This window comes from Salvelinus alpinus, chromosome 27 (assembly GCF_045679555.1).
Source record: "Salvelinus alpinus chromosome 27, SLU_Salpinus.1, whole genome shotgun sequence".
Lineage (NCBI taxonomy): Eukaryota > Metazoa > Chordata > Actinopteri > Salmoniformes > Salmonidae > Salvelinus > Salvelinus alpinus.
The window spans coordinates 7,720,201-7,732,267 of NC_092112.1; the positions used below are offsets into that span (position 1 = coordinate 7,720,201).

Consider the following 12,067-nt stretch of genomic DNA (forward strand, 5'->3'; position numbering starts at 1 on the left):
CTCTACATTCTACCCTCTCTTCCACCCTCTCTTCTACACTCTACCCTTTACCCTCCATACTACTTTAATTTATTTATTTAACCTTTATTTAACCAGGTAGGCCAGTTGATAACAAGTTCTCATTTACAACTGCGACCTGGCCAAGATAAAGCAAAGCAGTGCGTCACAAACAACAACACAGAGTTACACATGGAATAAACAAACCTACAGTCAATAATACAGTAGAAAAATAAGTCTATATACAATGTGTGCAAATGAGGTGAGATAAGGGAGGTAAGGCAATAAATAGGCCATGGTGGCGAAGTAATTACAATATAGCAATTAAACACTGGAATGGTAGATGTGCAGAAGATGAATGTGCAAGTAGAGATACTGGGGTGCAAAGCAGCAAGATAAATAAATAAATACAGTATGGGGATGAGGTAGTTGGATGGGCTATTTACAGATGAGCTATGTACAGGTGCAGTGATCTGTGAGCTGCTCTGACAGCTGGTGCTTAAAGTTAGAGAGGGAGATATGAGTCTCCAGCTTTAGTGATTTTTGCAGTTTGTTTCAGTTATTGGCAGCAGAGAACTGGAAGGAGAGGCGGCCAAAGGAAGAATTGGCTTTGGGGGTGACCAGTGAGATATACCTGCTGGAGCGCGTGCTACGGGTGGGTGCTACTATGGTGACCAGTGAGCTGAGATAAGGCAGGGCTTTACCTAGCAGGGACTTGTAGATGACCTGGAGCCAGTGGGTTTGGCGACGAGTATGAAGCGAGGGCCAGCCAACGAGAGCGTACAGGTCACAGTGGTGGGTAGAATATGGGGCTTTGGTGACAAAACAGATGGCACTGTGATAGACTGCATCCAATTTGTTGAGTAGAGTGTTGGAGGCTATTTTGTAAATGATTTCGCCAAAGTCGAGGATCGGTAGGATGGTCAGTTTTACGAGGGTATGTTTGGCAGCATGAGTGAAGGATGCTTTGTTGCGAAATAGGAAGCAGATTCTAAATTTAATTTTTGATTGGAGATGCTTAATGTGAGTCTGGAAGGAGAGTTTACACTCTAACCAGACACCTATGTATTTGTAGTTGTTCACATATTCTAGGTCAGAACCGTCCAGAGTAGTGATGCCTACTACCCTGTCTTATACCCTCTAGATTCTACCCTCTACCTTCTAACCTCCCTACTACCCTGTCCTATACCATCTACCCTCTCCACTACCCTCTAGATTCTATCTTCTACCTTCTACCTTCTAACCTCTACCCTCTAGATTCTATATTCTTTCTTCTACCTTCTACCTTCTAACCTCTACCCTCTAGATTCTATATTCTTTCTTCTACCTTCTACCTTCTAACATCTACCCTCTAGATGCTATCTTCTACCCTCTAACCTCTACCCTCTAACCTCTACCTTCTACCCTCTAACCTCTACTTTCTACCTTCTACCCTCTACCTTCTAACCTCTACCCTCTAACCTCTACCTTCTACCTTCTAACCTCTACCTTCTACCTTCTAACCTCTACCTTCTACCTTCTAACCTCTACCTTCTACCCTCTACCTTCTACCCTCTACCCTCTACCTTCTACCTTCTACCCTCTAACCTCTACGTTCTACACTCTACCTTCTAACCTCTACCTTCTACCTTCTAACCTCTACCCTCTAGATTCTATATTCTTTCTTCTACCCTCTAACATCTACCCTCTAGATGCTATCTTCTACCCTCTACCTTCTACCCTCTAGATTCTATCTTCTACCTTCTAACCTCTACCCTCTACCTTCTAACCTCTACCCTCTATCTTCTACCTTCTAACCTCTACCCTCTAGATTATATATTCTACCCTCTACCCTCTAGATTATATATTCTACCCTCTAACATCTACCCTCTACCCTCTAGATTCTATCTTCTACCCTCTAACATCTACCTTCTAACCTCTACTTTCTACATTCTACCCTCTACCTTCTACCCTCTACCTTCTAACATCTACCTTCTAACCTCTACTTTCTACCTTCTACCCTCTACCTTCTACCCTCTACCTTCTACCCTCTACCTTCTAACCTCCACACTCTACCTTCTACCCTCTAACCTCTACTTTTTACCTTCTACCCTCTACCTTCTACCCTCTACCTTCTACCCTCTAACATCTACCTTCTACCCTCTACCCTCTACCTTCTACCCTCTAACATCTACCTTCTAACCTCTACTTTCTACCTTCTACCTTCTACCCTCTACCTTCTACCCTCTACCTTCTACCTTCTACCCTCTACTTTCTACCCTCTAACATCTACCTTCTACCCTCTACTTTCTACCCTCTAACATCTACCTTCTAACCTCTACCCTCTACCTTCTACCTTCTAACCTCCACCCTCTACCTTCTAACCTCTACTTTCTACTTTCTACCCTCTACACTCTACCTTCTATCCTCTACCTTCTAACCTCCACCCTCTACCTTCTATCCTCTACCTTCTACCTTCTACCCTCTACCTTCTACCTTCTACCCTCTACTTTCTACCCTCTAACATCTACCTTCTACCCTCTACTTTCTACCCTCTAACATCTACCATCTAACCTCTACCCTCTACCTTCTACCTTCTACCCTCTACTTTCTACCCTCTAACATCTACCTTCTAACCTCTACTTTCTACCTTCTACCCTCTACCTTCTACCCTCTACCTTCTACCCTCTAACATCTACCTTCTAACCTCTACTTTCTACCTTCTACCCTCTACCTTCTACCCTCTACCTTCTACCCTCTAACATCTACCTTCTAACCTCTACTTTCTACCTTCTACCCTCTACATTCTACCCTCTACCTTCTACCCTCTAACATCTACCTTCTAACCTCTACTTTCTACTTTCTACCCTCTACCCTCTACCTTCTATCCTCTACTTTCTACTTTCTACCCTCTACACTCTACATTCTAGCCTCTCTTCTACCTTTTACCCTCTAGCCTCTGCTAGGGAAAGGGTAATACCTAGTCAGTTTTACAACTGAATGCATTTAACTGAAATGTGTCTTCCGCATCTAACCCAAGCCCTCTGAACCCTCTACCGTCTCGTGTGTGTGTGTGTGTGTGTGTGCGTGTGTGTGTGTGTGCGTGCGTGCGTGCGTGCGTGCGTGCGTGCGTGCGTAAGGGTGTGTGTGCGTGTGTGTGCGTGTGTGTGTGTGTGTGTGTGTGTGTGTGTGTGTGTGTGTGTAAGGGTGTCGTCGATGACTCAAACACAATAACAGCATTACCGGTCCTTTTGTGAGACTCTCACTCACTGTTTAGTGGCACCTTTAGTCTGACTCCCCATCAACACACACACACACACACACACACACACACACACACACACACGGATGAATAAACCAACGTCATCTGTGCCTGACTGGACTATACACCATCGGAGCTGTGTGTGTGTGTGTGTTATGCAACCTTAAAGTGGCATTGTATTGGTGCCAAGGCCCCTTACACACATGGGCCCTTTCCTTTAACAAGGCATAGAGAGGAAGACGGGCCACTCTACTCTCAATGGGACACACATAAACGTCACACACACACACACTATGAGGCTTCCTCCCATTCAGTGCCATCCATAGTGTGTATGTCAACAGGGAAAGGGTCCAGGAGGGTACCTCCAGTACTCTTCCATACCCTGCTCATTTCTCTCTACCTCACTACCTCACTCTCCTCTCTCTCTCTCTCTCTCTACCTCACTCTCATTTCCAGTCTCTCCCTCTCTATTTCTCTCTACCTCACTCTCATTTCCACTCTCTCCCTCTCTCTTTCTCTCTACCTCACTCTCATTTCCACTCTCTCTCTTTCTCTCTACCTCACTCATTTCCACTTTCTCCCTCTCTCTTTCTCTCTACCTCACTCTCATTTCCACTCTCTCTCTCTCTCTTTCTCTCTACCTCACTCTCATTTCCACTCTCTCTCTCTCTATTTCTCTCTACCTCACTCTCATTTCCACTCTCTCCCTCTCTCTCTCTATTTCTCTCTACCTCACTCTCATAACCACTCTCTCCCTCTCTCTCTCTATTTCTCTCTACCTCACTCTCATTTCCACTCTCTCCCTCTCTCTTTCTCTCTACCTCACTCTCGTTTCCACTCTCTCTATTTCTCTCTACCTCACTCTCATTTCCACTCTCTCCCTCTCTCTCTCCCATACCCTGCTTTCTCTCTTTTCTCCCTCTTCTCTCTTCTCTCTCTCTCTTTCTCTCTACCTCACTCTCATTTCCACTCTCTCTCTCTCTATTTCTCTCTACCTCACTCTCATTTCCACTCTCTCCCTCTCTCTCTCTATTTCTCTCTACCTCACTCTCATTTCCACTCTCTCTCTCTCTATTTCTCTCTACCTCACTCTCATTTCCACTCTCTCCCTCTCTCTCTCTATTTCTCTCTACCTCACTCTCGTTTCCACTCTCTCTATTTCTCTCTACCTCACTCTCATTTCCACTCTCTCCCTCTCTCTTTCTCTCTACCTCACTCTCGTTTCCACTCTCTCTATTTCTCTCTACCTCACTCTCATTTCCACTCTCTCCCTCTCTCTCTCCCATACCCTGCTTTCTCTCTTTTCTCCCTCTTCTCTCTTCTCTCTCGCTCTTCTCTCTCTCTCTCTCTCTCTCCCATACCCTGCTCTCTCTCTTCTCTACTACAGACTGAGAAACAGAAGCAGTGGATATCAGGCTGGTGGGTAAACTTGACCCTGATGTGTATTACGTTACCATCACATTACCATCACATTACCATCACATTACCGTCACATTACCGTCACTTTACCGTCACTTTACCGTCACTCTACCGTCACTCTACCGTCACTTTACCGTCACTCTACCGTCACGTTACCGTCACGTTACCGTCACGTTACCGTCACTCTACCGTCACTTTACCGTCACTCTACCGTCACGTTACCGTCACGTTACCGTCACTTTACCGTCACTTTACCGTCACTTTACCGTCACGTTACCATCACGTTACCATCACTTTACCGTCACTTTACCGTCACTTTACCGTCACTTTACCGTCACTTCACCGTCACTTCACCGTCACTTACCGTCACGTTACCGTCACGTTACCGTCACGTTACCGTCACTTCACAATCACTTTACCGTCACGTTACCGTCACGTTACCGTCACGTTACCGTCACTTTACCGTCACGTTACCATCACTTTACCATCACTTTACCGTCACTTTACCGTCACTTTACCGTCACTTTACCGTCACTTCACCGTCACTTACCGTCACGTTACCGTCACGTTACCGTCACGTTACCGTCACTTCACAATCACTTTACCGTCACGTTACCGTCACGTTACCGTCACTTCACAGTCACTTCACCGTCACTTCACAGTCACGTACCGTCACGTTACCGTCACTTCACCGTCACTTCACCGTCACTTTACCGTCACCGTCACTTCACCGTCACTTCACCGTCACTTCACCGTCACTTCACCGTCACTTCACCGTCACGTTACCGTCACTTCACCGTCACTTCACAATCACTTTACCGTCACTTCACCGTCACGTTACCGTCACTTCACAGTCACTTTACCGTCACTTCACCGTCACGTTACCGTCACTTTACCGTCACTTCACCGTCACTTCACCGTCACTTCACCGTCACTTCACCGTCACTTACCGTCACTTACCGTCACGTCACCGTCACTTTACCGTCACTTCACCGTCACTTCACCGTCACTTTACCGTCACTTCACCGTCACGTTACCGTCACGTTACCGTCACTTTACCGTCACTTCACAATCACTTCACCGTCACTTCACCGTCACTTTACCGTCACTTTACCGTCACTTTACCGTCACTTCACCGTCACTTACCGTCACGTTACCGTTACCGTCACTTCACCGTCACTTCACAGTCACTTTACCGTCACGTTACCGTCACGTTACCGTCACTTCACAATCACTTCACCGTCACGTTACCGTCACGTTACCGTCACTTCACCGTCACCGTCACTTCACCGTCACTTCACCGTCACGTTACCGTCACTTCACAATCACTTTACCGTCACGTTACCGTCACTTTACCGTCACTTCACAATCACTTTACCGTCACTTTACCGTCACTTCACCGTCACGTTACCGTCACTTCACAGTCACGTTACCGTCACGTTACCGTCACGTCACCGTCACGTCACGTCACCGTCACGTTACCGTCACGTTACCGTTACCGTCACTTCACCGTCACCGTCACGTCACCGTCACGTCACCGTCACGTCACCGTCACTTCACCGTCACTTTACCGTCACTTTACCGTCACGTTACCGTCACTTCACCGTCACGTTACCGTCACGTTACCGTCACGTCACCGTCACTTCACCGTCACGTTACCGTCACGTTACCGTCACGTTACCGTCACTTCACCGTCACGTCACCGTCACGTCACCGTCACCGTCACGTCACCGTCACGTCACCGTCACGTCACGTTACCGTCACGTTACCGTCACGTTACCGTCACTTCACCGTCACGTCACGTCACCGTCACGTTACCGTCACGTTACCGTTACCGTCACTTCACCGTCACCGTCACGTCACCGTCACGTCACCGTCACGTCACCGTCACTTCACCGTCACTTTACCGTCACGTTACCGTCACGTTACCGTCACGTCACCGTCACTTTACCGTCACTTTACCGTCACGTCACCGTCACTTCACCGTCACGTTACCGTCACGTTACCGTCACGTTACCGTCACTTCACCGTCACGTCACCGTCACCGTCACGTCACCGTCACGTCACCGTCACGTCACCGTCACGTCACCGTCACGTCACCGTCACTTTACCGTCACTTCACCATCACTTTACCATTTACATTTAAGTCATTTACATTTAAGTCATTTATTAGACGCTCTTATCCAGAGCGACTTACAAATTGGAAAGTTCATACATATTCATCCTGGTCCCCCCGTGGGGAATGAACCCACAACCCTGGCGTTGCAAGCGCCATGCTCTACCAACTGAGCCACACGGGACCATCACTTTAGCATCACTTTACCGTCACTCTACCGTCACTTTACCGTCACTTTACCATCACTTCACCATCACTTTACTGTCACTTTACCACACTAGCAGGTAAACTTATCAACTTTTTTATAACTTAACCAACTTAACACTCAGTTTACCATTATTTTACCATCATCATCTTCGGCAATCACTCTAGTCCAGTATTATTGTCCTCCATGTGGTCTTCAATTTGTGGCTGTTCAGATGGCTGTAGAGGCTGATCCAGGTGGATCTTCAGATGGCTGTAGAGGCTGATCCAGGTGGATCTTCAGATGGCTGTAGAGGCTGATCCAGGTGGGTCTTCAGATGGCTGTAGAGGCTGATCCAGGTGGATCTTCAGATGGCTGTAGAGGCTGATCCAGGTGGGTCTTCAGATGGCTGTAGAGGCTGATCCAGGTGGGTCTTCAGATGGCTGTAGAGGCTGATCTAGGTGGCTCTTCAGATGGCTGTAGAGGCTGATCTAGGTGGCTCTTCAGATGGCTGTAGAGGCTGATCCAGGTGGCTCTTCAGATGGCTGTAGAGGCTGATCCAGGTGGGTCTTCAGATGGCTGTGGAGGCTGATCCAGGTTGGTCTTCAGATGGCTGTAGAGGCTGATCCAGGTGGGTCTTCAGATGGCTGTAGAGGCTGATCCAGGTGGGTCTTCAGATGGCTGTAGAGGCTGATCCAGGTGGATCTTCAGATGGCTGTAGAGGCTGATCCAGGTGGGTCTTCAGATGGCTGTAGAGGCTGATCCAGGTGGGTCTTCAGATGGCTGTAGAGGCTGATCCAGGTGGGTCTTCAGATGGCTGTAGAGGCTGATCCAGGTTGGTCTTCAGATGGCTGTAGAGGCTGATCCAGGTGGGTCTTCAGATGGCTGTAGAGGCTGATCCAGGTTGGTCTTCAGATGGCTGTAGAGGCTGATCCAGGTGGGTCTTCAGATGGCTGTAGAGGCTGATCCAGGTGGGTCTTCAGAGTCAGATGAGGCCCTTTATTTACTGACCCAGAGTCAGATGAGGCCCTTTATCTACTGACCCAGAGTCAGATGAGGTCCTTTATCTACTGACCCAGAGTCAGATGAAGCACTTTATCTACTGACCCAGAGTCAGATGAATTCGTGGATACCAGTTTTTATGTCTCTGTGTCTAGTATAAAGGAAGTTAGAGGTAGTTTTGCGAGCCAATGCTAACTAGCGTTAGCGTAATGACTGGAAGTCTATGGTACCTGCTAGCATGCTAGTAGATACCCATAGACTTCCAGTCATTGCTCGAAGGCAATTTTTTATTAACTTTTTATGGCTGCAATCCCGTTAACGGGATCGATATGACAACCGCCAGTGAAAGTGCAGGGCGCCAAATTCAAACAACAGAAATCTCATAATTAAAATTCCTCAAACATACAAGTATTTTATACCATTTTAAAGGTAATCTTGTTGTTAATCCCCCCAAAGTGTTCGATTTCAAAAAGGCTTTACAGCGAAAGCACCACAAACGATTATGTTAGGTCACCGCAAAATCACAGACAAACACAGTCATTTTCCCAGCCAAAGACAGGAGTCACAAAAAGCAGAAATAGAGATAAAATGAATCACTAACCTTTGATGATCTTCATCAGATGACACTCATAGGACTTCATGTTACACAATACATATATGTTTTGTTCGATAAGTTAATATTTATATCCAAAAACCTCAGTTTACATTGGCGCAATGTTCAGAAATGCTTCCAAAATATCCGGAGAAATTGCAGAGAGCCACGTCAAATAACATAAATACTCATCATAAACTTTGATAAAAGATACATGTTTTACATAGAATTAAAGATACACTTGTTCTTATTAATGCAACCGCTGTGTCAGATTTCAAAAAGCTTTACGGGAAAAACACAATATATATAATAATACACAATAATCTGAAAACAGCGTTCAGCCACAAAAGCAAGCCATACAGTTACCCGCCAAATTGTGCAGTCAACAAAACTCATAAAAAGCATTATAAATCTTCACTTACCTTTACTGATCTTCGTCGGAATGCACTCCCAGGACTTTTTTCCACAAGAAATGTTTGTTTTGTTCGGGTAATGTCCATCATTTATGTCCAAATAGCTATTTTTGTTAGCTTGTTTGGTAAACAAATCCAACGTCAGGAAGCGCGTTCACTAAAAGCTGACGAAATGTCCAAAAGTTCCGTAACAGTCAGTAGAAACATGTCAAACGATGTATTGAATCAATCTTTAGAATGTTGTTAACATAAATCTTGAATAACGTTCCAACCGGAGAATTACATTGACTTCAGATGAGCGATGGAACAGAGCTCCCTCTCATGTGAACGCGCATGGTTAGAGCATGGTCAGGTCATGGCAGACCTGACTAATTCCCCTCTCATTCGGCCCCCCTTCACAGTAGAGGCATCAGACAAGGTTCTACAGACTGTTGACATCTAGTGGAAGCCGTAGGAAGTGCAAACTCATCCATATCTCGCTGTGAATTCAATAGGATCTTGGTTGAAAATTGACCAGCCTCAGAATTCCCACTTCCTGTTTGGAGTTTTTCTCAGGATTTTGCCTGCCATATGAGTTCTGTTATACTCACAGACATCATTCAAACAGTTTTAGAAACTTCGGAGTGTTTTCTATTCAATATGAATAATAATATGCATATATTAGCAACTGGGACTGAGGAGCAGGCAGTTTACTATGGGCACCTCTGTGCACCTTTCATCCAAGCTACTCAATACTGCCCCTGCAGCCATAAGAAGTTTTAACTCAGTCAGGGGTTTCATCTTAATCTTGAAAGTTGTAATTTCTAAATTGCATCAGCAGTTCCTCATGTCATTGTCAAAACATACAGTCAATAATATAGTAGAAAAAGTCTATATACAGTGTGTGCAAATGAGGTAGGATAAGGGAGGTAAGGCAGTAAAATAGGCCATGGTGGTGAAGTAATTACAATATACCAATTAAACACTGGAGTGGTAGATGAGCAGAAGATGAATGTGCAAGTAGAGATACTGGGGTGCAAAGGAGCAAAATAAATAAATAAATACATTATGGGGATGAGGTAGTTGGATGGGCAATTTACAGATGAGCTATGTACAGGTGCAATGATCTGTGAGCTGCTCTGACAGCTGGTGCTTAAAGTTAGTGAGGGAGATATGAGAGTGTAGCTTCAGTGATTTTTGCTGTTCGTTCCAGTCGTTGGCAGCCAAAGGAGGAATTGGCTTTGGGGGTGACCAGTGAGATATACCTGCTGGGGTGCATGCTACGGGTGGGTGCTACTATGGTGACCAGTGAACTGAGATAAGGCGGGGCTTTACCTAGCAAAGACTTGTAGATTACCTGGAGCCAGTGGGTTTGGCGACGAGTATGAAGCGAGGGCCAGCCACCGAGAGCGTACAGGTCGCAGTGGTGGGTAGTATATGGGGTTTTGGTGACAAAACGGATGGCACTGTGATAGACTGCATCCAATTTGTTGAGTAGAGTGTTGGAGGCTATTTTGTAAATGACATCGCCGAAGTCGAGGATCGGTAGGATGGTAAGTTTTACGAGGGTATGTTTGGCAGCATGAGTGAAGGATGCTTTGTTGCGAAATAGGAAGTCAATTCTAGATTTAACTTTGGATTGGAGATGCTGAATGTGCGTCTGGAAGGAGAGTTTACAGTCTAACCAGACACCTAGGTATTTGTAGTTGTCCACATATTCTAAGTCAGAACCGTCCAGAGTAGTGATGCTGGACGGGCGGGCAGGTGCGGGCAGCGAACGGTTGAAGAGCATGCATTTCATTTTACTTGCATTTAAGAGCAGTTGGAGGCCACGGAAGGAGAGTTGTATGGCATTGAAGCTCGTCTGGAGGTTGACACACTGAACTCTATCAGAGAAGTAGTTGGTGAACCAGGCGAGGCAGTCATTTGAGAAACCAAGGCTGTTGAGTCTGCCGATAAGAATGTGGTGATTGACAGAGTCGAAAGCCTTGGCCAGGTCGATGAATACGGCTGCACAGTAATGTCTCTTATCGATGGCGGTTATGATGTCGTTTAGGACCTTGAGCGTTGCTGAGGTGCACCCATGACCAGCTCGGAAACCAGATTGCATAGCGGAGAAGGTATGGTGGGATTCGAAATGGTCGGTAATCTGTTTGTTAACTTGGCTTTCGAAGACCTTAGAAAGCCAGGGTAGGATAGATATAGGTCTGTAGCAGTTTGGGTCTAGAGTGTCTTACCCTTTGAAGAGGGGCAGCTTTCCAATCTTTGGGGGATCTCAGACGATACGAAAGAGAGGTTGAACAGAATAGTAATAGGGGTTGCAACAATTTTGGCAGATCATTTTAGAAAGAGAGGGTCCAGATTGTCTAGCCCGGCTGATTTGTAGGGGTCCAGATTTTGAGGCTCTTTCAGAACATCAGCTGACTGTATTTGGGTGAAGGAGAAATGGGGGAGGCTTGGGCGAGTTGCTGTGGGGGGTGCAGGGCAGTTGACCTGGGTAGGGGTAGCCAGGTGGAAAGCATGGCCAGCCGTAGAAAAATGCTTATTGAAATTCTCAATTATCGTACATTAATCGGTGGTGACTGTTTCCTAGCCTCAGTGCAGTGGGCAGCTGGGAGGAGGTGCTCTTGTTCTCCATGGACTTTACAGAGTTAAACCCGAACCTTAGCCATTCGGAATGAATGCCTTAATCAAAGCTTTAGTTTCATTTTTACAAGAGTTTGACTGACTGCTAAAATTTGGCACCGCATGGCATAATTAAAATGTCAAGTCATGGCATAATTAAAATGTCAAGTCTTGGCATAATTATGTTACTGTAGTTGAAGCATTGGGTTGTGCTGTACACGATATCATTAAGTAGCCTTAACTACTAGCATGGTGGTGGTAAACCGTGTTTCATAAAGAAAGGATGCATATTTTCTCTGTTATTGTTCATCTAGTTAAATCATCTCTGTCATTTAACTAGATAAGTCAGTTAAGCTTCGATCACGCGGATTGGAATATGTTCCGCATCGCGTCCAACAACAATATTGACGAATATGCTGATTCGGTGAGCGAGTTCATTAGGAAGTGCATTGACGATGTCGTACCCACAGCAACGATAAAAACACTCCCAAACCAGAAA

The 12,067-nt window shown here is 45.9% G+C and overlaps 1 protein-coding gene across 2 annotated transcripts in view; it reads left to right on the forward strand.

Annotated features, from left to right (window-relative positions):
- Window positions 1–12,067, forward strand: part of LOC139555929 (serine/threonine-protein kinase Sgk1-like) — a 27,609-nt gene that overhangs the window by 2,845 nt on the left and 12,697 nt on the right. Inside the window, exon 1 of one of the 2 annotated variants that reach the window (XM_071369320.1) lies at window positions 4,634–4,657. The exons of the other annotated variant lie outside the window; for it this stretch is intronic. The gene's annotated coding sequence lies outside the window, so the exon portion shown is untranslated. Of the gene's footprint in view, window positions 1–4,633; window positions 4,658–12,067 lie in introns of those variants that run through there. 2 annotated transcript variants of the gene reach the window in all.